The sequence below is a fragment of the Nerophis lumbriciformis genome, linkage group LG03 (genome assembly GCF_033978685.3).
Source record: "Nerophis lumbriciformis linkage group LG03, RoL_Nlum_v2.1, whole genome shotgun sequence".
In the NCBI taxonomy this organism is placed as follows: Eukaryota; Metazoa; Chordata; class Actinopteri; order Syngnathiformes; family Syngnathidae; genus Nerophis; species Nerophis lumbriciformis.
The window spans coordinates 24,832,740-24,859,387 of NC_084550.2; the positions used below are offsets into that span (position 1 = coordinate 24,832,740).

The 26,648-nt window shown below is 36.7% G+C and overlaps 1 protein-coding gene across 1 annotated transcript in view; it reads right to left on the reverse strand.

Moving 5' to 3' along the window:
* Positions 1–26,648, reverse strand: part of cdh24b (cadherin 24, type 2b) — a 576,558-nt gene that overhangs the window by 305,095 nt on the left and 244,815 nt on the right. The window lies entirely within an intron of this gene.

The following is a 26,648-nucleotide window of genomic DNA, read 5'->3' on the forward strand; positions in this document are numbered from 1 at the left end:
GTCGAGAAATGTTGAAGTAGTAACATGTTGAATTGAGGAATGGTATTACGGAATTCCTGGAATTTCGGGAAAACCGGGAGTTTTTCCAGTTCAAAAAACAACTTTGTTTTTTCGTCCTGATTAAGAGGAATGTTTTGACGGTGCAACGGTTGAAATGGGTTGAAAAATGTGGAAGGAGTAGTCGCCAGAAAAAAGGGTGGAAATAGGGCTTTGGGAAATCAGGAATTATGGGAAATCCTGGAATTTGTTTAGAATTGTTGCATAGAATAGATCACACAATTCACAAACAGGCTGAATATTTTGAAGTTGGAACAGTTGCAATCAGATGACAAATGTGGAAGTTGTGGCACTTTGAAGAATGTCCCATTGATTTCAATGAACATTTTCCGGAATTTCAGGAAAAGCGGGAATTTTTTGAAAAAACGGTAAAAAACATGAATGGTGAGAATGAGTTGAAATGGTTGGTGTTAAAATTTTTCAAACCGCTCGAGAAATGTTGAAGTAGTAACATGTTGAATTGAAAAATGGTATTACGAAAATTCGAGAATTTCGGGAAAACTGGGAATTTTTCCAGTTCTAAAAACAACTTTGTTTATTTGTCCTGATTAAGATGAATGTTTTGACGGTGGAACGGTTGAAGTGGGTTGAAAAATGTGGGAGGAGTAGTCGACAGAAAAGAGCGTTTGAAAAAACGGGAATTTCCTGGGAATTCCTTGAATTTTTTTTAACTTGGAAAAAAATAATTTGAATTTCCAGGATGTTGGAATGTGTTGAAGGTGAAATGAATCGGTTGAAAAATGTGGAAATGGTGGAAGTTTGAAAAATGGCCAATTCATTTTGAATGGAAAACATGTCCCGGAAAACCTGGAATTCTGGGAAATTTGGGAATTTTTTGATTTTTTTAAGAGAAATCCCGCAATTCCCAAACAGGCTGAACAGTTTGAAGTTGAAACGGTTTGAATCGGATGAACAATGTGGGAGTTGTGGAACTTTGAAAAATTTCCATCTATTTTCATTGGGAATTTTGGGGAAATTTGGGCATTTTGGGAAAAGCGGGATTTTTTTTGAAAATGCTAAACATTTTGAATGTTCTGAATATGGTTGGTGTTGAACATTTTTCAAACCGGTGGAGAAATGTTGAAGTAGTAACATTTTTCATTGAGAAATAGTATTACGGAACTCCTGGAATTTCGGGAAAGCCGGGAATTTTTCCAGTTCAAATCACAACTTTGTTTTTTGCCCTGATTAAAAATAATTTTTTGACGGTGACACGGTTGAAGTGGGTTGAAAAATGTGGAAGGAGTAGTCGCCAGAAAAAAGGGTGGAAATAGGGCTTTGGGAAATCAGGAATTATGGGAAATCCTGGAATTTGTTTAGAATTGTTGAAGTAGAGCACACTATTCCCAAACAGGCTGAATATTTTGAAGTTGGAACAGTTGGAATCAGATGAAAAATGTGGGAGTTGTGGGACTTTGAAGAACGTCCCATTCATTTCAATTGGAATTTCCCAGAATTTTTTGAAAAGCGGGAATTTTAGAAAAATGGTATAAAATAAATTTGAATGGTCTGAATGAGTTGAAATGGTTGGTGTTGGAATTTTTTTAAACCGGTCGAGAAATGTTGAAGTTGTAACATTTTTCATTGAGAAATAGTATTACGGAACTCCTGGAATTTTGGGAAAACCGGGAATTTTTCCAGTTCAAATCACAACTTCGTTTTTGCCCTGAATAAAAGAACATTTTTGACGGTGGAACATTGAAGTGGGTTGAAATATGTGGAAGGAGTTGTCGCCAGAAAAAAGGGTGGACATAGGGCTTTGGGAAAGCGGGAATTATGGGAAATCCTGGAATTTGTTTAGAATTGTTGCATAGAATAGAGCACACAATTCACAAAAAGGCTGAATATTTTGAAGTTGGAACAGTTGGAATCGGATGAAAAATGTGGAAGTTGTGGAACTTTGAAGAATGTCCCATTGATTTCAAAGGGATTTTCAGGAATTTCGGGAAAAGCAGGATTTTTTTTTAAAAAGTAAAAAAAATGAATGGTGAGAATGTGTTGAAATGGTTGGTGTTGGAATTTTTCAAATCGGTCGAGAAATGTTGAAGTTGAAACGTGTTGAATTGAAAAAATGGTATAACGGAATTCCTGGAATTTCAGGAAAACCGGGAATTTTTCCAGTTCAAAAAACAACTTTCTTTTTTTTTTCCCTGATTAAGAGGAATGTTTTGACGGTGCAACGGTTGAAGTGGGTTGAAAAATGTGAAAGGAGTAGTTGCCAGAAAAAAGGGTGGAAATAGGGCTTTGGGAAAGCAAGAATTATGGGAAATCCTGGAATTTGTTTAGAATTGTTGAAATAGAGCACACAATTCCTGAAGAGGCTTAATATTTTGAAGTTGGAACAGTTGCAATCAGATGGAAAATGTGGGAGTTGTGGAACTTTGTCCCATTGATTTCAATGGAAATTTTCCTGAATTTCGGGAAAAGCGAGAAATTAAAAAAAAATGGTGAACATTTTTTAATAGTCTGAATGAGTTGAAATGGTTGTGTTGGAATTTTTCAAATCGGTCGAGAAATGTTGAAGTAGTAACATGTTGAATTGAGGAATGGTATTACGGAATTCCTGGAATTTTGGGAAAACTGGGAATTTTTCCAGTTCAAAAAACAACTTTGTTTTTTCGTCCTGATTAAGAGGAATGTTTTGACGGTGCAACGGTTGAAGTGGGTTGAAAAATGTGGAAGGAGTAGTTGTCAGAAAAAAGGATGGAAATAGGGCTTTGGGAAAGCAGGAATTATGGGAAAAATCCTGGAATTTGTTTAGAATTGTTGAAGTAGAGCACACAATTCCTGAACAGGCTGAATATTTTGAAGTTGGAACAGTTGCAATCAGATGGAAAATGTGGGAGTTGTGGAACTATGTCCCATTGATTTCAATGGAAATTTTCCTGAATTTCGGGAAAAGCGAGAAATGTAAAAAAAAATGGTGAACATTTTTTTAATAGTCTGAATGAGTTGAAATGGTTGTGTTGGAATTTTTCAAATCGGTGGAGAAATGTTGAAGTAGTAACATGTTGAATTGAGGAATGGTATTATGGAATTCCTGGAATTTCGGGAAAACTGGGAATTTTTCCAGTTCAAAAAACAACTTCGTTTTTTCGTCCTGATTAAGAGGAATGCTTTGATGGTGCAACGGTTGAAGTGGGTTGAAAAATGTGGAAGGAGTAGTTGCCAGAAAAAAGGGTGGAAATAGGGCCTTGTGAAATCAGGAATTATGGGAAATCCTGGAATTTGTTTAGAATTGTTGCATAGAATAGAGCACACAATTTACAAAATGGCTGAATATTTTGAAGTTGGAACAGTTGGAATCGGATGAAAAATGTGGAAATTGTGGAACTTTGAAGAATGTCCCATTCATTTCAATGGGATTTTCGGGAATTTCGGGAAAAGCAGGACTTTTTAAAAAAAGGTACAAAAAAAACAAACATAAATGGTGAGAATGAGTTGAACTGGTTGGTGTTGGAATTTTTCAAATCGGTCGAGAAATGTTGAAGTAGTAACATGTTGAATTGAAAAAATGGTATAACGGAATTCCTGGAATTTCAGGAAAAACGGAAATTTTTCCAGTTAAAAAACAACTTCATTTTTGTCCTTATTAAGAGGAATGCTTTGACGGTGGAACGGTTGAAATGGGTTAAAAAATGTGGAAGGAGTAGTCGCCAGAAAAAAGGGTGGAAATAGGGCTTTGGGAAAGTAGAAATTATGGGAAATTCTAGAATGTTTTTGAACGTTGAAAAATGTCAAATTATTTTCAATGGATATTTCGAGGAAATTTGGGCATTTTGGGAAAAGCAGGAATTTTTTTGAAAATGCTAAACATTTTAAATGTTCTGAATAAGTTTATATGGTTGGTGTTGAACATTTTTCAAACCGGTCGAGAAATGTTGAAGTAGTAACATTTTTCATTGAGAAATAGTATTACGGAACTCCTGGAATTTCGGGAAAACAGGGAATTTTTCCAGTTCAAATCACAACATCGTTTTTTGCCCTGATTTAAAAGAAATGTTTTAATGGTGGAACGGTTGAAGTTGGTTGAAAAATGTGGAAGGAGTAGTCGCCAGAAAAAAGGGTGGAAATAGGGCTTTGGGAAATCAGGAATTATGGGAAATCCTGGAATTTGTTTAGAATTGTTGAAGTAGAGCACACAATTCCTGAAGAGGCTGAATATTTTGAAGTTGTAACAGTTGCAATCAGATGGAAAATGTGGGAGTTGTGGAACTTTGTCCCATTGATTTCAATGGAAATTTTCCTGAATTTCGGGAAAAGCGGGAAATGTAAAAAAAAAATGGTGAACATTTTTTTAATAGTCTGAATGAGTTGAAATGGTTGTGTTGGAATTTTTCAAATCGGTGGAGAAATGTTGAAGTAGTAACATGTTGAATTGAGGAATGGTATTATGGAATTCCTGGAATTTCGGGAAAACTGGGAATTTTTCCAGTTCAAAAAACAACTTCGTTTTTTTGTCCTGATTAAGAGGAATGTTTTGACAGTGCAACGGTTGAAGTGGGTTGAAAAATGTGGAAGGAGTAGTTGCCAGAAAAAAGAGTGGAAATAGGGCTTTGGGAAAGCAGGAATTATGGGAAATTTTGGAATTTGTTTAGAATTGTTGCATAGAATAGATCACACAATTCACAAACAGGCTGAATATTTTGAAGTTGGAACGGTTTGAATCGGATGCAAAATGTGTGATTTGTGGAACTTTGAAGAATGTCCCATTGATTTCAATTGGAATTTCGGGAAAAGCGGTAATTTTTTTAAAAATGGTGAAAAAGGTTTTAATAGTCTCAATGAGTTGAAATGGTTGTGTTGGAATTTTTCAAATCGGTCGAGAAATGTTGAAGTAGTAACATGTTGAATTGAGGAATTGTATAACGGAATTCCTGGAATTTTGGGAAAACTGGGAATTTTTCCAGTTCAAAAAACAACTTCGTTTTTTTGTCCTGATTAAGAGGAATGTTTTGATGGTGCAACGGTTGAAGTGGGATGAAAAATGTGGAAGGAGTAGTTGCCAGAAAAAAAGGTGGAAATAGGTCTTTGGGAAAGCAGGAATTATGGGAAATCCTGGAATTTGTTTAGAATTCTGGAAGTGGAGCACACAATTCCTGAACAGGCTGAATATTTTGAAGTTGGAACAGTTGCAATCAAATGGAAAATGTGGGCGTTGTGGAACTTTGTCCCATTGATTTCAATGGAAATGTTCCTGAATTTTGGGTAAAGCGGGAATTTTTTTTTAAAATGGTAAAAAAAAACTTGAATGGTGAAAATGAGTTGTAATGGTTGGTGTTAGAATTTTTCAAATCGGTCGAGAAATGTTGAAGTAGTAACATGTTGAATTGAAAAATGGTATTACAAAAATTCGAGAATTTCGGGAAAACTGGGAATTTTTCCAGTTCAAAAAACAACTTAGTTTTTTTTTCCTGATTAAGAGGAATGTTTTGACGGTGGAACGGTTGAAATGGGTTGAAAAATGTGGGATGTGTAGTCGGCAGAAAAGAGTGTTTGAAAAAACGGGAATTTCCTGGGATTCCTGGAATTTTTTTTAACTTGGAAAAAAGATAGTTTGAATTTCCAGAATGGTGGAATGTGTTGAAGGTGGAATGGTTTGAATCGGTTGAAAAATGTGGAAATGGTGGAAGTTTGAAAAATGGCCAATTAATTTTGAATGGGAAAAATGTCCCGGAAAACCTGGAATTCTGGGAAATCTGGGAATTTTTGGAATTTGTCAAGGGAAAGCCCGCGATTCCCAAACAGGTTGAACAGTTTGAAGTTGAAACGGTTTGAATCGGATGAACAATGTGGGAGTTGTGGAACTTTGAAAAATGTCCAATTATTTTCAATGGGAATTTCAAGGAAATTTGGGCATTTTGGGAAAAGCGGGAATTTAAAAAAAAAATGCTAATCATTTTGAATGTTCTGAAAAAATGGTTGGTGTTGAACATTTTTCAAACCGGTCGAGAAATGTTGAAATAGTAACATTTTTCATTGAGAAATAGTATTACGGAACTCCTGGAATTTCAGGAAAACCGGGAATTTTTCCAGTTCAAATCACAACTTTCTTTTTTGCCCTGATTAAAAGGAATTTTTTGACGGTAGAACGGTTGAAGTGGGTTGAAAAATGTGGAAGGAGTAGTCGCCAGAAAAAAGGGTGGAAATAGGGCTTTGGGAAAGCGGGAATTATGGGAAATCCTGGAATTTTTTTTAGAATTGTTGAAGTAGAACACACTATTCCCAAAAAAGGCTGAATATTTTGAAGTTCAAACAGTTGGAATCAGATGAAAAATGTGGGAGTTGTGGGAGTTTGAAGAATGTCCCATTCATTTCAATGGGAATTTCCCAGAATTTTGGGAAAAGCGGGAATTTTAGAAAAATGGTATATAATAAATTTGAACGGTCTGGATGAGTTGAAATGGTTGGTGTTGGAATTTTTCAAATCGGTTGAGAAATGTTGAAGTAATAACATGTTGAATTGAGAAATGGTATTCTGGAATTTTGGGAAAACCGGGAATTTTTCCAGTTCAAAAAACAATTTTGTTTTTTTGTCCTGATTAAGAGGAATGTTTTGACGGTATAACGGTTGAAGTGGGTTGAAAAATGTGGAAGCAGTAGTCGCCAGAAAAAAGGGTGGAAATAGGGCTTTGGGAAAGCAGGAATCATGGGAAATCCTGGAATTTGTTTAGAATTGTTGCATAGAATAGGGCACAAATTTCACAAACAGGCTGAATATTTTGAAGTTGAAACAGTTGGAATCGGATGAAAAATGTGTAAGTTGTGGAACTTTGAAGAATGTCCCATTGATTTCAAATGGATTTTCGGGAATTTCGGGAAAAGCGGGAATTTTTTTAAAAAAGGTAAAAAATCATGAATGGTGAGAATGAGTTGAAATGGTTGGTGTTGGAATTTTTCAAATCGGTCGAGAAATGTTCAAGTAGTAACATGTTGAATTGAAAAAATGGTATTACGGAATTCCTGGAATTTCAGGAAGAACGGGAATTTTCCAGTTCAAATCACAACTTAGTTTGTTTTCCTGATTAAAAGGAATTTTTTTGACGGTATAGCGGTTGAAGTGGGTTGAAAAATGTGGAAGGAGTAGTCGCCAGAAAAAAAGAGTGGAAATAGGACTTTGGGAAAGTAGGAATTATGGGAAATCCTAGAATGTTTTTGAACTTCAAAAAAAAATGTAGTTAAAATTTCCAGGATGGTAAAATGTGTTGAAGGTGGAATGGTTTGAATCGGTTGAACAATGTGGAAATGGTGGAAGTTTGAAAAATGGACAATTCATTTTGAATGGGAAAAATGTCCCGGAAAACCTGGAATTCTGGGAAACCTGGGAATTTTTTGGAATTCGTCAAGGAAAATCCCGACATTCCCGAATAAGCTGAACAGTTTGAAGTTGGAACGGTTTGAATCGGATGAACAATGTGGGAGTTGTGAAACTTTGAAAAATGTCTAATTATTTTCAATGGGAATTTTGGGGGACTTTTGGGCATTTTGGGAAAAGCGGGAATTTTTCTTTTAAATGCTCAACATTTTGAATGTTCTGAATAAGTTTAAATGTTTGGTGTTGAACATCTTTCAAACCGGTCGAGAAATGTTGAAATAGTAACATTTTTCATTGAGAAATAGTATTACGCAGCTCCTGGAATTTTGGGAAAACCAGGAATTTTTCCAGTTCAAATCACAACTTCGTTTTTTGCCCTGATTAAAAGAATTTTTTTAACGGTGGAACGGTTGAAGTTGGTTGAAAAATGTGGAAGGACTAGTCGCCAGTAAAAAGGGTGGAAATAGGGCTTTGGGAAATCAGGAATTATGGGAAATCCTGGAATTTGTTTAGAATTGTTGAAGTAGAGCACACTATACCCAAACAGACTGAATATTTTGAAGTTGGAACAGTTGGAATCAGATGAAAAATGTGGGAGTTGTGGGACTTTGAAAAATGTCCCATTCATTTTAATGGGAATTTCCCAGAATTTTGGGAAAAGCGGGAATTTTAGAAAAAATGGTATTAAAAAAAAAATTGAATGGTCTGAATGAGTTGAAATGGTTGGTGTTGGAATTTTTTTAATCGGTCGAGAAATGTTGAAGTAATAACATGTTGAATTGAGAAATGGTATTATGGAATTTCGGGAAATCCTGGAATTTGTGTAGAATTGTTGCATAGAATAGATTACACAATTCACAAACAGGCTGAATATTTTGAAGTTGGAACAGTTGGAATCGGATGAAAAATGTGGAAGTTGTGGAACTTTGAAGAATGTCCCATTGATTTCAAAGGGATTTTCAGGAATTTCGGGAAAAGCGGGAATTTTTTAAACAAAGGTAAAAAAAACATGAATGGTGAGAATGAGTTGAAATGGTTGGTGTTGGAATTTTTCAAATCGGTCGAGAAATTTTGAAGTAGTAACATGTTGAATTGAAAAAATGGTATTACGGAATTCCTGGAATTTCAGGAAGAACGGGAATTTTTCCAGTTCAAATCACAACTTAGTTTTTTTTCCTGATTAAAAGGAATTTTTTGACGGTAGAGCGGTTGAAGTGGGTTGAAAAATGTGGAAGGAGTAGTCGCCAGAAAAAAAGGGTGGAAATAGGGCTTTGGGAAAGTAGGAATTATGGGAAATCCTAGAATGTTTTTGAACTTTAAAAAAAATGTAGTTAAAATTTCCAGAATGGTGAAATGTGTTGAAGGTGGAATGGTTTAAATTGGTTGAAAAATGTGGAAATGGTGGAAGTTTGAAAAATGGACAATTCATTTTGAATGGGAAAAATGTCCCGGAAAACCTGGAATTCTGGGAAATCTGGGAATTTTTGGAATTTGTCAAGGGAAAGCCCGCGATTCCCAAACAGGCGGAACAGTTTGAAGTTGAAACGGTTTGAATCAGATGAACAATGTGGGAGTTGTGGAACTGTGAAAAATGTCCAATTATTTTCCACGGGAATTTCGGGGAAATTTGGTCATTTTGGGAAAATCGGGAATTTTTTTTTTTTTTAAATGCTAAACATTTTGAATGTTCTGAATAAGTTTAAATGGTTGGTGTTGAACATTTTTCAAACCGGTCGAGAAATGTTGAAGTAGTAACATTTTTCATTGAGAAATAGTATTACGGAACTCCTGGAATTTCGGGAAAACCGGGAATTTTTCCAGTTCAAATCACAATTTCGTTTTTTGCCCTGATTAAAAATATTTTTTTGACGGGGACACGGTTGAAGTAGGTTGAAAAATGTGGAAGGAGTAGTCGCCAGAAAAAAGGGTGGAAATAGGGCTTTGGGAAATCAGGAATTATGGGAAATCCTGGAATTTGTTTTAGAATTGTTGAAGTAGAACACACTATTCCCAAACAGGCTGAATATTTTGAAGTTGGAACAGTTGGAATCAGATGAAAAATGTGGTAGTTGTGGGACTTTGAAGAACATCCCATTCATTTCAATTGGAATTTCCCAGAATTTTGGGAAAAGCGGGAATTTTAGAAAAAATTGTATTAAAAAAAAAAAGAATTTGATTGGTCTGACTGAGTTGAAATGGTTGGTGTTGGAATTTTTCGAATCGGTCGAGAAATGTTGAAGTAATAACATGAAATGGTATTCCGGAATTTCGGGAAAACTGGGAATTTTTCCAGTTCAAAAAACAACTTTGTTTTTTTGTCCTGATTAAGAGGAATGTTTTGACTGTAGAACGGTTAAAGTGGGTTGAAAAATGTGGAAGGAGTAGTCGCCAGAAAAAAGGGTGGAAATAGGTCTTTGGGAAAGCAGGAATTATGGGAAATCCTGGAATTTGTTTAGAATTGTTTCATAGAATAGAGCACACAATTCACAAACAGGCTGAATATTTTGAAGTTGGAACAGTTGGAATCGGATGAAAAATGTGGAAGTTGTGGAGCTTTGAAGAATTTTCGGGAATTCCGGGAAAAGTGGAATTTTTTTTTAAAAAGTAAAAAAAACATGAATGGTGAGAATGAGTTGAAATGGTTGGTGTTGGCATTTTTCAAATCGGTTGAGAAATGTTGAAGTAGTAACATGTTGAATTGAAAAAATTGTATTACGGAATTCCTGGAATTTCAGGAAGAACGGGAATTTTTCCAGTTCAAATCACAACTTAGTTTTTTTTCCTGATTAAAAGGAATTTTTTGACGGTAGAGCGGTTGAAGTGGGTTGAAAGAAGCGGAAGGAGTAGTCGCCAGAAAAAAGAGTGGAAATAGGGCTTTGGGAAAGTAGGAATTATGGGAAATCCTAGAATGTTTTTGAAGTTGAAAAAAAATGTAGTTAAATTTCCAGAATGGTAAAATGTGTTGAAGGTGGAATGGTTTGAATCGGTTGAAAAATGTGGAAATGGTGGAAGTTTGAAAAATGGACAATTCATTTTGAATGGGAAAAATGTCCCGGAAAACCTGGAATTCTGGGAAACCTGGGAATTTTTTGGAATTCGTCAAGGGAAATCCCGACATTCCCGAATAGGCTGAACAGTTTGAAATTGGAACGGTTTGAATCGGGTGAAATATGTGGAAGGTCGAGCGCGCCGAAATTTGGACCCCAGAGGTGCCGCGTGTTAACAACGGAGACTGAATTGACGGGGTGAAAGTATCTTTTCGGGAAAAACAAATAAAGAAAGAAAGAAATCCGTAAAACGTCAAACAGGACTGCTTGAAAACCGATGCACTGATGTGACCTTTGACTCCAGCGACCTCTACCTCACGTCATCCGAAAAGGAAAGGTTTTTTTTTTTTAATTTTTTTTTTAACCTCGACTCGGAACAATAATCCCCGCATTATCCCTGAGCTTGAAGGAGCTCATCCTGACAGAGCACTGACAGGGTGCATGTAACTGCTAGTTTGACCTTCCAACATAAATATATACGCTTTTTTTCTTTGATGGCGGCACAAAACCTGTCACACCCACGGACAACACAATATAAGAGTATCAGGATGGGTACCGTTCACATACGGTACCTGGGAATCGATACCGGTACCAGATTGGGTCCCCGAACAGGTTTTATTTGATGATTTTTTTTTTTATGAAATAAAACTGCTGTTCTAAATGTGTCCACTGGATGTCGCAATAGCTACTCAATGTATCCCCTTCCCCAAGAAAATGCATGACTTCAGAGCATGTTAGCATGCTAGCATGCTAACGTAAACATGCATACAGTTAGCATGTTTTGAATAATAAGTTATATGACTATAAAGTGTATGGCTGCGGAATTGCACAAAAAAGTGTAAAATTTGCACACAAGTTAGCACATTCATGTTAGCATGCAAACTTTAGCATGCTAACATTAAAGTGCTACCTTTTTTTTGTACAGATTTTTAAGTTTTTTTGTGCAATTCCGTTTACAAGTGTCACGTACCGAGTTATATGACTCTAGGGTAAACGGTAGCAAAATTAGCTCAAAAAGCTAGCACTTGAATGTTAGCACGTTTTGAATACCAAGTTATATGAGTGTAAGGTGTATGGCTGCGGAATTAGACAAAAAGTTAGCACTTTAATGTTAGCATGCTAACGTTTGCATGCTAACAGTTTACAAGTGTCGCGTGCCGAGTTATATGACTCTGGGGTAAACGGTTGCAAAACTAACACAGAAAGTTAGCGTGCTAGTTTTCGCATGCTAGCAAGCTAATGGTAGGATGCTATCAGTAAGCATGTGTCACATACCAAGTTATATTACTGTAAGGTGTATGGCTTTCTAAGTAGAGAAAGTTAGCTAAAAAGGTAGCATGTTCATATTAGTAGACTAGCATGCCAACATTAGCATGCTAACAGTTAACAAGTGTCACATGTGAAGTTATATGACTCTAGGGTAAACTGTAGCAAAATTAGCTCCAAAAGCTAGCACTTGAATGTTAGCATGCTAACGTAAACATGCATACAGTTAGCATGCTTTGAATACCAAGTTATGAGTGTAAGGCGTATGGCTGCGGAATTGCACAAAACATCTTACAATAAAAAAAAAAAAAAAAAAAAATGAAGTAAAAGTTAGCACTTTAATGTTAGCATGCTAACAGTTTACAAATGTCACGTACCGAGTTATATGACTCTGGGGTAAACGGTTGCAACATTAGCTCAAAAAGCTAGCACTTGAATGTTGGCATGCTAGCATGCTAACGTAAACATGCATACAGTTAGCATGTTTCGAATACAAAGTTATATGAGTGTAAGATGCATGGCTGCGAAATTAAAAAAACAAAAAACTAACAATTTGTAAAAAAAAAAAGTTAGCACTTTAACGTTAGCATGCTAACATTAAAGTGCTAACTTTTATTGTGTGCAGGTGTATGGCTGCGGAATTGCACAAAACATCGTAAAATTTGCACAAAAAAATGTTAGCACTGTAATGTAAGTATGCTAACGTTTGCATGCTAACATTAAAGTGCTAACTTTTTTGTGTGCAAATTTTACGCTTTTTTGTGCAATTAAGTTCACAAGTGTCACGTGCCGAGTAATATATCACTCTGGGGTAAACGGTTGCAAAATTAGCTCAAACAGCTAGCACTTGAATGTTGGCATGCTAGCATGCTAACATAAACATGCATGCAGTTAGCATGTTTTGAATACCAAGTTATATGAGTGTAAGGCGTACGGCTGCGAAAATAGAGAAAAAAAGCGAATAATTGGCAAAAAGAAGTTAGCACTTTAATGTTAGCATGCTAACATTAAAGTGCTAACTTTTTTTGTGTGCAAATGTTACGCTTTTTTGTGCAATTTCGTTTACAAGTGTCACGTACCGAGTTATATGACTCCGGGGTAAACGTTAGTAAAATAAGCTCAAAAAGCTAGCACTTGAATGTTAGCATGCTAGCATGCTAACATAAACATGCATACAGTTAGCATGTTTTGAATACTAAGTTATATGAGTGTAAGGTGTATGGCTGCGGAATTGCACAAAACATCGTAAAATTTGCACACAAAAATGTTAGCACTTTAATGTTAGCATGCTAATGTTTGTATGCTAACATTAAAGTGCTAACTTTTTTGTGTGCAAATGTTACGCTTTTTTGTGCAATTAAGTTTACAAGGGTCACGTGCAGAGTTATATGACTCTGGGGTAAACGGTTGCAAAATTAGCTCAAAAAGCTAGCACTTTAATGTTGGCATGCTAGCATGCTAGCATGCTAACGTAAACATGCATTCAGTTAGCATGTTTTGAATACCAAGTTATATGAGTGTAAGGCGTATGGCTGCGAAATTAGAGAAAAAAAGCAAACAATTGGCAAAAACAAAGTTAGCACTTTAACGTTAGCATGCTAAAGTTAAATTGATAACTTTTTTTGTGTGCAAATTTTACGCTTTTTTTGGTGCAATTCTGTTTACAAGTGTCACATACCGAGTTATATGACTCTGGGGTAAACGGTTGCAAAATTAGCTCCAAAAGCTAGCACTTGAATGTTAGCATGCTAGCATGCTAACGTAAACATGCATACAGTTAGCATGTTTTGAATACTAAGTTATATGAGTGTAAGGTGTATGACTGCAGAATTACACAAAAACGTAAAATTTGCACACAAAAAAGTTAGCACTTTAATTATAGTATGCAAACGTTATCATGCTAACTTTAAAAAGCTAACTTTTTTTGTGCAATTCCGTTTACAAGTGTCACGAACCGAGTTGTATGACTTTAGGGTAAACGGTAGCAAAATTAGCTTAAAAAGCTAGCACTTGAATGTTAGCATGCTAGCATGCTAACGTACAAATGCATACAATTAGCATGTTTTGAATACTAAGTTACATGAGTATAAGGTGTATGGCTGCGGAATTGCACATAAAAAGCGTAAAATTTGCACCAAAAAAAGGTAACACTTTAATATTAGCATGCAAACATTAGCATGCTAACATTAAAGTGCTAACTTTTTTTGGTACAAAATTTTAGAAGCGTCACATACTGAGTTATATGACTCTAGGGTGAACAGTAGCATAATTAGCTCAAAAAGCTAGCACTTGAAAGTTAGCATGCTAACGTAAAAATGCATACAGTTAGCATGTTTTGAATACCAAGTTATGCGAGTGTAAGGTGTATGGTTGTGAAATTAGACAAAATAGCGTAACATTTGCACACAAAAAAGTTAGCACTTAAATGCTAGCATGATAGCATGCTAATGTAAACATGCATACAATTAGCATGTTTTGAATACCAAGTTAAATGAGTGTAAGGTGTATGGCTGCGGAATTACACAAAAACGTAAAATTTGCACACAAAAAAGTTAACACTTTAATTATAGTATGCAAACGTTAGCATGCTAACATAAAAATGCTAACTTTTTTGTGCAATTCCGTTTACAAGTGTCACGAACCGAGTTGTATGACTTTAGGGTAAACAGTAGCAAAATTAGCTTAAAAAGCTAGCACTTGAATGTTAGCATGCTAGCATGCTAACGTACAAATGCATACAATTAGCATGTTTTGAATACCAAGTTATACGAGTGTAAGGTGTATGGTTGTGAAATTAGACAAAATAGCGTAACATTTGCACACAAAAAAGTTAGCACTTGAATGTTAGCATGCTAGCATGCTAACGTAAACATGCATACAATTAGCATGTTTTGAATACTAAGTTAAATGAGTGTAAGGTGTATGGCTGCGGAATTACACAAAAAGGTAAAATTTGCACACAAAAAAGTTAGCACTTTAATTATATTATGCAAACGTTAGCATAATAACATTAAAGTGCTAACTGTTTTTGTGCAATTCCGTTTACAAGTGTCACAAACCGAGTTGTATGACTTTAGGGTAAACGGTAGCAAAATTAGCTTAAAAATCTAGCACTTGAATGTTAGCATGCTAACGTAAACATGCATACAGTTAGCATGTTTTGAATACTAAGTTACATGAGTATAAGATGTATGGCTGCGGAATTGCACATAAAAAGCGTAAAATGTCCACAAAAAAAGGTAACACTTTAATATTAGCATGCAAACGTTAGTATGCTAACATTAAAGTGCTAAGTTTTTTTGGAACAAATTTTTGAAGCGTCACATACCGAGTTATATGACTCTAGGGTGAACGGTAGCAAAATTAGCTCAAAAAGCTGGCACTCGAATGTTAGTATGCTAACGTAAACATGCATACAGTTAGCATGTTTTGAATACCAAGTTATACGAGTGTAAGGTGTATGGTTGTGAAATTAGACAAAATAGCATAACATTTGCACACAAAAAAGTTAGCACTTGAATGTTAGCATGCTAGCATGCTAACGTAAACATGCATACAATTAGCATGTTTTGAATACTAAGTTAAATGAGTGTAAGGTGTATGGCTGTGGAAGTACAAAAAACGTAAAATTTGCACACAAAAAAGTTAGCACTTTAATTATAGTATGCAAACGTTAGCATTTTAACATTAAAGTGCTAAATTTTTTTGTGCAATTCCGTTTACAAGTGTCACGAACCGAGTTGTATGACTTTAGGATAAACGGTAGCAAAATTAGCTTAAAAAGCTAGCACTTGAATGTTGGCATGCTAGCATGCTAACGTAAACATGCATACAGTTAGCATGTTTCGAATACCAAGTTATATGAGTGTAAGGCGTATGGCTGCGAAATTAGAGAAAAAAAGCGAACAATTGGCAAAAAAAAGTTAGCATTTTAACGTTAGCATGCTAACATTAAAGTGCTAACTTTTTTGTGGGCAAATTTTACGCTTTATTTGTTCAATTCCGTTTACAAGTGTCACATACAGAGTTGTTTGACTCTGGGGTAAACGGTAGCTAAATTAGCTCAAAAAGCTAGCACTTGAGTGTTAGCATGCTAACATTAAAGTGCTAACTTTTTTTGTGGGCAAATTTTACGCTTTATTTGTTTAATTCCGTTTACAAGTGTCACGTACCGAGTTATATGACTCTGGGGTAAACGGTAGCAAAATTAGCTAAAAAAAAGCGCTTGAATGTTAGCATGCTAGCATGCTAACGTAAACATGCATACAGTTATTATGTTTTGAATACTAAGTTATATGAGTGTAAGGTGTATGGCTGGGGAATTGCACAAAACATCGTAAAATTTGCACAAAAAAATGTTAGCACTTTATTATTAGCATGCTAAAATTTGCATGCTAGCATTAAAGTGCAAATTTTTTTGTGTGCAAATTTTACGCTTTTTTGTGCAATTCCGTTTACAAGTGTCACATACCGAGTTATATGACTCTGGGGTAAACGGTAGCAAAATTAGCTCAAAAAGCTAGCACTTGAATGTTAGCATGCTAGCATGCTAACGTTAACATGCATACAGTTAGCATGTTTTGAATACTAAGTTATATGAGTGTAAGGTGTATGGCTGCGGAATTGCACAAAACATCGTAAAATTTGCACAAAAAAATGCTAGCACTTTATTGTTAGCATGCTAACGTATGCATGCTAACATTAAAGTGCTAACTTTTTTGTGTGCAAATTTTACGCTTTTTTGTGCAATTAAGTTTACAAGTGTCACGTACCGAGTTATATGACTCTGGGGTAAACGGTAGCAAAATCAGCTCAGAAAGCTAGCACTTGAATGTTGGCATGCTAGCATGCTAACGTAAACATGCATGCAGTTAGCATGTTTTGAATACCAAGTTATATGAGTGTAAGGCGTATGGCTGCGAAATAAAAGAAAAAAAGCTAACAATTGGCATAAAAAAAGGTAGCACTTTAACGTTAGCATGCTAACATTAAAGTGCTAACTTTTTTGTGGGCAATTTTTACGTTTTATTTGTTCAATTCCGTTTACAAGTGTCACGTACCGAGTTATGTGACTCTGGGGTAAACGGTAGCAAAATTAGCTCAAAAAGCTAGCACTTGAATGTTTGCATGCTAGCATGCTATCGTAAACATGCATAGAGTTAGCATGTTTTGAATACTAAGTTATATGAGTGTAAGGTGTATGGCTGCGAAATTAGGGGAAAAAAAGCGAACAATTGGCAAACGTTAGCATGCTAACATAAAAGTGCTAACTTTTTTTGTCTGCAAATTTTGCGCTTTTTTTGTGCAATTCCATTTACAAGTGTCACGTACCGAGTTGTATGAGTCTGGGTTAAACAGTAGCAAAATTAGCTCAAAAAGCTAGCACTTGAATGTTAGCATGCTAACATTAGCAAAACATTTTGCAAAAAAAAATTAGCAAAAAAATTTTAGCAAAAAAAAAAGTTAGCACTCCCCATCCCCCTTCCCCCCCGCCTTCACGTTTTCTTTTTCCTCCCACAGCTCTGCAATGACTTGCAACCACACCGCCGACCATGTGACGCCATCAATTAAATTCTCAATTACGCTGCGGCGCGGAGGTAAAACGTATCACCGGCGAAAGTGCAAACGCATTAACGTCTCCGGTGCCACAAACGAGAGACCGAAAAAAAAAAAGCAGCCGGACGTCGTCGGTAATTGCTCGTTTGCGCGATCCCGCAACATGGCGCTGTAAACACAGCCTGGATCCCTGAAGGGACGCATCAAGGGCCGTTTGCCGGAACAGTCTATGACTTATAGGCTGCCGCGTTTTAACGGCGCTTTAAAACACTGAAAGCAGAGAAAATTTACACTCGACACACACAACACCGGAGATCATCTCCAGTTGAGCGTGGAGCGTTTGTCCTCTGTTGACGTCGCAGATTATAGGCTTTAGTGATTTGTTGTAACACGTGGCTTCGCATCGTTTAGCTGAAATAAGCAGGGGCGTCCATGATAACGTCGCTTGGATGGCAACAAAACCTGTATGTGCCCATCAGCATTAATGGTGCCTTCACAGATGTGTTAGTTACCCATGTCTTGGGCACTAATACACCCCCATACCATCACACATGCTGGCTTTTCAACTTTGCGCCTAGAACAATCCGGATGGTTCTTATCCTCTTTGTTCTACAGTTTCCACAAACAATTTGAAATGTGGACTTGTCAGACCACAGAACACTTTTACACTTTTATATCAGTCCATCTTTGATGAGCTCGGGCCCAGCGAAGCCGGCGGCGTTTCTGGGTGTTGTTGATAAATGACTGTGGTTTTGCATAGTAGAGTTTTAATTTGTACTTATAGATGTTGCGACCGACTGTAGTTACTGACAGTGGTTTTCTGAAGTACTTCCTGAGCCCATGTGGTGATATCCTTTACACACTGATGTTGCTTTTTGACGCAGTACCGCCTGAGGGATCGCATTGATTTCTCCAGATTCTCTGAACTCTAATATAAACAAGAGAAATAAGAATTTCGTACAACTTTTTTAAATCTTTTATTTCTTGTTTTGTTTTTTGCACCATTTGTATGCATTTTAACTGTTTATATGCTGAATGTTTTTTGTGTATTGTGATATTTTAGATATTTTACCTCTTGTTTAGTTTTTTTGAAATATCTCTGTTTTTATATGCTGAATCTTTTTTGCAAATTGTGATTTTAATTATATTTGACTAATTTGGTGGATTTAAAGATTAATTCTTTATAAATGTAATTGCCGGCGTTTCCGGGTGTTGTTGATAAATGGCTGTGGCTTTGCATAGTAGAGTTTTAACTTGCACGTACAGATGTAGCGACCAACTGTAGTTGCTGACAGTGGTTTCTGAAGTAGTTCCTGAGCCCATGTGGTGGACTACAGGCAGGTCAGTCTCGTACCCGCACTCTTTTACTATGAAGCATTGTCTTGCTGAAATAAGCAGGGGCGTCCATGATAACGTCGCTTGGATGGCAACATATGTTGCTCCAAAACCTGTATGTACCTTTCAGCATTAATGGTGCCTTCACTTGGGCACTAATACACCCCCATACCATCACACATGCTGGCTTTTCAACTTTGCGCCTAGAACAATCCGGATGGTTCTTTTCCTCTTTGGTCCGGAGGACACAACGTCCACAGTTTCCAAAAAAAAAAAATTGAAATGTGGACTCGTCAGACCACAGAACACTTTTACACTTTTATATCAGTCCATCTTTGATGAGCTCGGGCCCAGCAAAGCCGGCGGCGTTTCTGGGTGTTGTTGATAAATGACTGTGGTTTTGCATAGTAGAGTTTTAACTTGTACTTATAGATGTTGCGACTGACTGTAGTTACTGACAGTGGTTTTCTGAAGTAGTTCCTGAGCCCATGTGGTGATATCCTTTACACACTGATGTCGCTTTTTGACCCAGTACCGCCTGAGGGATCGCATTGATTTCTCCAGATTCTCTGAACTCTGATATTAACAAGAGAAATAAGAATGTCATACAACTTTTTTTAATCTTTTACTTCTTGTTTTGTTTTTTGCACTATTTGTATGCATTTTAACTGTTTGTATGCTGAATGTTTTTTGTGTATTGTGATATTTTTTATTTTTGACATTTTACCTCTTGTTTAGTTTTTCTGAAATATCTATGTTTTATATGCTGAATTTTTTTTGAAAATTGTGATTTTTTTTTATTTGACTAATTTGGTGGATTTAAAGATTAATTCTTTATAAATGTAATTGCCGGCGTTTCCGGGTGTTGTTGATAAATGGCTGTGGCTTTGCATAGTAGAGTTTTAACTTGCACTTACAGATATAGCGACCAACTGTAGTTACTGACAGTGGTTTTCTGAAGTGTTCTTGAGCCCATGTGGTGATATCCTTTACACACTGATGTTGCTTTTTGATGCAGTACCGCCTGAGGGATCGCATTGCCGTTTACGTGCCGTGATTTTCCAGATTCTCTGAACTCTGATATTACTTCTTGTTTTGTTTTTTTTGCACTATTTGTATGCATTTTAACTGTGTTTATATGCTGAATGTTTTTTACTCATTGTGTTATTTTTTATTTTTGATATTTTACCTCTTGTTTTGTTTGTTTTTTTGCAATATTTGTATGCAGTTTAACTGTGTTTTATATGCTGAATGTTTTTTTGCGTATTGTGATTTATTTTTTAATTTGACTGATTTGGTGGATTTAAATATTCCTTCTTTATAAATGTAATTGCTGGCGTTTCCGGGTGTTGTTGATGAATATTTTTTGGCTTTGCATAATAGAGTTTTAACTTGCACTTACAGATGTAGCAACCAACTGTAGTTACTGACAGTGGTTTTCTGAAGTGTTCCTGAGCCCATGTGGTGATATCCTTTACACACTGATGTCACTTTTTAAAGTTAAAGTTTGGTGATTTAATCCCCATTTCCAACTCTTGATGCTGAGTGGTAGTTAGGGAGGTAATGGGTCCCATTTTTATAGTCTTTGGTATGACTCGGCCGGGGTTTCAACTCGCGACCTACCGATCTCAGGGCACTAAACTCTAACCACAAGTACCACTGACCATTTTTTTTTGACGCGGTAATGCCTGAGAGATCGAAGGTCACAGGTGTTCAATGTTGGTTTTCAGCCTTGCCGCTTAGGTGCGGTGCTTTCTCCGGATTCTCCGAACCTTTTGATGATATTACGGACCATTGATGAACTGCGGAATTGCACAAAAAAAGCGTAAAATTTGCACTCCAAAAAAGTTAGCACTTTAATATTAGCATGCAAACATTAGCATGCTGACATGAAAGTGTTAACTTTTTGTGTGTGCAAATTTTACGCTTTTTTTGTGCAATTCCATTTACAAGTGTCACGATCCGAGTTATATGACTTTAGGGTAAACGGTTGCAAAATTAGCTCAAAAAGCTAGCACTTGAATGTTAGCATGCTAGCATGCTAACATAAAACATGCATACAGTTAGCATGTTTTGAATACCAAGTAATATGACTGCGGAATTAGACAAAAAAAAGTGCAACATTTGCACAAAAAAAGTTAGCACTTTAATGTTAGCATGCTAACATTAAAGTGCTAACATTTTTTTGTGCAAATTTTACACTTTTTTTGTGCAATTCCGGTGAAATCCCTAAATTCCTTGCAATAGCTGGTTGAGAAATGTTCCTAAAACAATTTTCTCACGCATTTGTTTACAAAGGTGGTGACCTTCGCCCCGTCCTTGTTTGTGAACGACCGAGAATTTCACAGAAGCTGCTATTTACGCCCCAATCATGGCACCCACCTGTTCCCAATTAGCCCGTTCCCCTGTGGGATGATCCCTATAAGTGTTTTGATGAGCATTCCTCACCTTTCTCAGTCTATTTTGCCACTTGTGCCAGCTTTTTTGAAGCCCGTTGCAGGCATCAAATTCTAAATGAGCTAATACTTGACAAAAAAAAAAAAAAAAAAAATTTAAAAAATACATTAAATATATATATATATATTTTTTTAATTTTTATTATTTTTTATTTATTTTTTTGAATAGACTGCAAAGACAAGATATTTAACATTCGTTTATATATATATATATATATATATATATATATATATATATATATATATATATATATATATATATATATATATATGTATATATATATATATATATATATATATATATATATATATATATATATATATATATATACATATAATTTGCAAAAAAAAAGAATAAATATATATATATATATATTTTTTTGCATATATATATATATATATATATATATATATATATTTGCAAAAAAAATGTTTTCCAGTTGGAACGTTAAATATCTTGTTTTTGTAGTCTATTTAATTGTATATAAGTTGAAAAGGGTTAGCAAATCATTGAATTCTGTTTTTATTTACCATTTACACATTGTCTGGGTTAGCATCACACTCCATGCAAACACAAGCGGGCCCAAAATTGCAGGAAAAATTGATCCCCCTCCCTATAGCGCTGGCCCACACCACGAGCAGAACGCCAGATTAAAAATTCATAAGCGTATTAAGATCCCTAAGTAAGAGCATTATTCCCTCTCTCTAATACAAGGGGGTCCTAATCGTATGAACACACCCATAATAGTGATCTGGGTGTACTCCAAATGTTGGCATCATAATAAGTCTGGCTTTGTTCCCCCCCCCTAAGGGCCACACAATGCAGGGGGCGATACGGCGTGGTCTCTATATGACGGTTTGTGTGCAGTTCAGTCGAAATTATTACAAACCCCGTTTCCATATGAGTTGGGAAATTGTGTTAGATGTAAATATAAACGGAATACAATGAATTGCAAATCACTTTCAACCCATAATCCCAAGAACACCACGCCTCCAGTCAAGCATGGTGGTGGTAGTATTATGCTCTGGGCCTGTTTTGCTGCCAATGGAACTGCTGCTTTACAGAGAGTAAAAGGAGGATTACCTCCAAATTCTTCAGGACAAGCTAAAATCATCAGCCCGGAGGTTGGCTCTTGGGCGCAACAGGACAATGACCCCAAACACAGGTCAAAAGTGGTAAAGGAATGGCTAAATCAGGCTAGAATGAAGGTTTTTAGAATGGCCTTCCCAAAGTCCTGATCTAAACGTGTGGACAATGCTGAAGAAGCAAGTCCATGTCAGAAAACCAACACATTTAGCTGTGCCTGAAGTAGAATTGCCCTTCAGTCTTCTCACCGTCCATAGCGGTTCTACTCAAATATATTCTTCATTCATCACTCCAAGCAACGTTTTAAGTTTAACAATATAACTAAAACTATTAGGGTTGTACGGTATACTGGTACTGGTATAGTATCGCGGTACTAATGAATCAAAAAAGGGTACTATATTCTGTTTGAAAAGTACCGGTTCCCCTCGTGACATTTCTGGTTTTACCAGCAGAGGAGCATGTTCGGCAGCGCACACACACTGAGTACTTACAAGCAGACACAGTGTGTAGACAAAATAGGGAGAATGGACGTATTTTGGCTTAAAAAAAGTAAAGATAAAGGTGAAGTTATAACACTGAAACTTCTAAATCACTAATCTATAAAGAATATAGTAAGTTTTTTACAAGTAGCATTATCACTGGAGGACGAGGAATAGCTAAACATGCTTCATTACACACCGTAGGAGGATACAATAGCTCACCGGCGTCACAATGTCAACAAACGCCATGGGTGGATCTACACCTGACATCCACTGTAATGATACCAAGTACAATCGCGCATCGAGTCGATACTACTATGATTACGTCGATATTTTTTATATCCACAAAATCGTTTTTCCTTTTTTTTAAATTCATATTATGTTTATATGAGGAGTTTGAATATGACCATTGTATGATCCTGTAACTACTTGGTATCGGATCGATACCTAAATGTGTGGTATCATTCAAAACTAATGTAAAGTATCCAAACGAGAGAAGAATAAGTGATTATTACATTTTAACAGAAGTGTAGATGTAACATGTTAAAACAGAAAATAAGCAGATATTAACAGTAAATGAAATTTTTTTACAGCTTGTCCCTCATAATATTGACAAAATAATAGAATAGACTAATTAGGAGCCTTTGTTTGTTTACTTACTACTAAAAGACAAGTTGTCTAGTATGTTCACTATTTTATTTAAGGACTAAATTGCAATAATAAACATATGTTTCATGTACCCTAATATTTTTTGTTAAAATAAAGCCAATAATGAAATTTTTTACGGTCCCCCTTATTTAAAAAAGTACCGAAAAGTATCGAAATACATTTAGGTACCGGTACCAAAATTGACCTGCATCAACTTTTAAACTTTTGAACCCCTGAGCACGCCGACGGGTCCAGTAACCTCAACATACCCGATTACGGTTATCATGATAATTATTGCAACTATCTGGCGTGGAACGATACGATATCAACAATCGCTCAGAGAAGTCCGTTTATAAAAGTGTCAGGGTCTTGACCATTCGGTGAACCTTTGGACCTGATATCCGAAAACCCAATTTGAGGAATTTTGGCTATCAAGTCCAATCATCGTCTCGCTCGCACCACACAAAGCAAATTACCGCGAGGCCTAATCGTCCTGCGGCAGCGACACGGCGCTCGTTACTACTCATTTGCTTAGCAAAATATTCACACAGGCCTACAAATGAGCTCATCTAGTGCAGCTGGGAACTAAGACCGTCACAGGAAATCAAGGTAGGAAAATGCCATTATACCGCGCTAAGGGGATTTTCTCTCAATAACAAAGACATAAAAACACCCCGTTCCTTTTTTTTTTTTTTAATTACACTTTTTATCATCATTAATATTGTTTTTACACTATTTATTGTCTTGTGCTGCTCGAAAAAAAAAAAATACATATTTGGTTGTATGTCAGTTTCCATTCAATTCTTTCATTGTGTCATGTCTGTGTAATCATGTTTTGTTTTAGTCATGTTTTGTTTAGTTATTGGACTTTTTAGTTTCTGGCTTTTCACTCCCTTGTCTTGTTTCCATGATTACCCATTAGTTTCACCTGTTCCACGTTTGGACTCATTGTGCACTCTTGTTTGTCACCATAGCAACCCATTAGTTTTCACCTGTCACGTCACGCACTTGTTTCATGTTTTGAGTCACGCACCTGTTTTCGTTAATCATGTCTGTAGTATTTAAGTTCATTGTTTTCAGTTTGTCTTTCTGGTGACATACCCCTGACTCTCTGCTTCACACTTTGTTTACCTCTGCGCACTTCATGCCATGTCCAAGTAAGTTGTTTCTATTCATGCCACAGTTAGCGACTTTTGTTCATGTCCTCAGTTTTTTTTGCCCTCGTGCAAGTCTTTTTGCTTCGTTAGTCAAGTTTGTACTTCCGCCTTGAGCGCGCTTTTTGTTCCTTTGTTAGTGTAAAATAAATAATGTCTTCACCGTCACGCCATGTCTGGTCCAAATGTTCATTTGCACCACGGGAGAACAAACCACGCCATAGTCCAAGTTATGACACATTGAAATGAATAGAATAGAATATACTCGTATTTTACGGACTATGGAGCGCACCCGTGCATAAGCCCCGCCCACTGGATTTTAGAAGAAACATTTTTTTAAATCCATATATTGACCACATACACCGTGCTATGGGGATTATCTCTCAATAACAAAAACATGAACACACCTTGTTCCTTTTATTTTTAATTACACTTTTTTATCATCATTAACATTCTTTTTACACTATTTATTGTCTTCTGCTGCTCGAAAAAAAAATGACATCTTTGGTCGTAAGTCAGTTTCCATTCAATTATTTCATTGAAATGAATAGAATATACTATAACCGTATTTTACAGACTATAGAATGCACCCGTGCATAAACCCCGCCCACTGGATTTTAGAAGAAACATTTTTTTAATCCATATATTAACCGCACTATAAGTCGCAGATAGAAACGTTGTGAAATGAGTTATTCACAGAAAAATATTTTTTAAATGTTAATTATTTACATACTTTAATTGTTTCTAAACGGTGCCTGTAACAGGGCAGTAAAACGGTTTTATCAAACAAAACAGAAGTCACCGTCATGGCCCCACTGGCTGCATTACAATACAATACAAAGAGAATGCCATTGTAAGTTAATAATATAACAAAGTTACTCCTAAACGTGTTAGCATATTAGCTAATGCTAACGGCGCTAGCTTCATTACGTTACGTAAAAATATGCATATAAAACACAATTATTGTTTCAGTTACACCGTAAAACTTACAAATGTTGCTTGGAGCGACAAACGAAGAATCCATTTGACTAGAAACAATACGGACGGCTAGAAGACGGACCGGCACTTGTACTTCCGGTGGAAAGCCCAGTCCAAACTGGAGGGTGAGCACCCGCAGTGAGCAAACTCGTCCAGAAGATGGCGCCGTAGCACAAACAATAACGCACCTATTCAGTGTATTTGCTTGTATTTAAAAAAACAAAAAACTACGTCAGAGAAGAGAAATCTATCAATTAGTCGGAGTCATATAACTTGGTATGTGACATTTGTTAACTGTTAGCATGTAAACGATAGCATGCTAACTTAAGCATGCTAAGTTTTTTATCTAATTTTACACTTATTTCTCTATGTTCGCAGCCGTACACCTTTGAGTCATATAACTTGGCATATGAAACATGCTAACTGTTATCATGCTAACGTTTGCACACATGCTAAATGTTAACATTAGCATGCTAACGTTTTAGGCTAGCTGTGTAGCTCATTTTGTACAGTTACAACTAATACTCTCGGATTCAGACACTGACCAGAGAGCTCCAGGGCACAGAGAGCAGGCCCATTAAAAATGTTGTAGTTAGTCATATTGTTTTAGATTTGCATGGTTCAAAGCGTGAAAAAAAAGTAGCGGGTATAGTCCAGAATTCACGGCAATTATGCGTTGCTGCGTCTGTCGTCATTTATTAAGCAGGGAAGCGCAGACTTTCCTCTCCCCAGCCACTTCGTCCAGCTCTTCCCGGGGGATCCCGAGGCGTTCACAGGCCAGCCGGGAGACATAGTCTTTCCAATGTGTCCTGGGTCTTCTACCGGTCGGATGTGCCCTAAACACCTCCCTAGGGAGACGTTCGGGTGGCATCCTGACCAGATGCCCGAGCCACCTCATCCGGCTCCTTTAGATGTGGAGGAGCAGTGGCTTTGCTCTGAGCTCCTCCGGGATGGTAGAGCTTCTCACCCTGTCTCTAAGGGAGAGCCCCGCCACCTGACGGAGGAAACTCATTTCGGCCGCTTGTACCCGTGATCTTGTCCGTTCGGTCATAACCCAAAGCTCATGACCATAGGTGAGGATGGGAACGTAGATCGACCGGTAAATTGAGAGCTTTGCCTTCCGGCTCAGCTCCTTCTTCACCGCAACGGATCGATACAGCGTCCGCATTACTGAAGACGCCGCACCGATCCGCCTGTCGATCTCACGATCCACTCTTCCCTCACTGGTGAACAAGACTCCGAGGTACTTGAACTCCTCCACCCCAGGGTC